At 33.3% G+C, this 487-nt stretch overlaps 1 protein-coding gene across 1 annotated transcript in view; it reads left to right on the top strand.

The window, feature by feature from the left end:
• Positions 1-487, top strand: part of LOC119581922 (eukaryotic translation initiation factor 2A-like) — an 11,853-nt gene that overhangs the window by 948 nt on the left and 10,418 nt on the right. The gene's annotated exons all lie outside the window — the stretch shown is intronic.

The raw sequence follows: 487 nt of genomic DNA, 5'->3' as shown, positions 1-487 counted from the left end.
AGTTGTTTTTACATATTCATTTTTTATTTATGGCATTTTTTCAGTAAGAGGAAAACTAGAAAGACTTCTACTGTCATAAACTTATATTTATAATATACAGGTGGATATAGTCCATATTCATTTTAATAGAACACACAATTTTTTTAAAACTGTGTTTATTGAAAGGAATTCCACATTTATCAGAGTAATCCAACATGGGATGTCTGTTGTATTTGAGCACAATTTTTTATTTTTCATGTGGTGTATTACATGTTGGATTTCATAGCTCAATCCTACTGTTGGACATGTTCTGTTGAGAGAAGTTGTTTACAAAATTGCCTGCACGCCTCATTTCCATACCCCACCCTATTGGTGTATTTCCCTTGCCAAGGAAACTACCCCTGGACCCCCACTGAATTTTCTTGAACTTGGTATCTGTGTGGTCTTTTTTGCAATCTATTGTCTTCAATCTATTTTCTCCATTTCTGATGTTAATCTTTGTCTATGC

This window comes from Penaeus monodon, chromosome 15 (assembly GCF_015228065.2).
Source record: "Penaeus monodon isolate SGIC_2016 chromosome 15, NSTDA_Pmon_1, whole genome shotgun sequence".
NCBI classification, from domain to species: Eukaryota; Metazoa; Arthropoda; class Malacostraca; order Decapoda; family Penaeidae; genus Penaeus; species Penaeus monodon.
The sequence above is the reverse complement of the archived record's forward strand: the minus strand, read 5'-3'. Positions and strand labels throughout refer to the sequence as shown.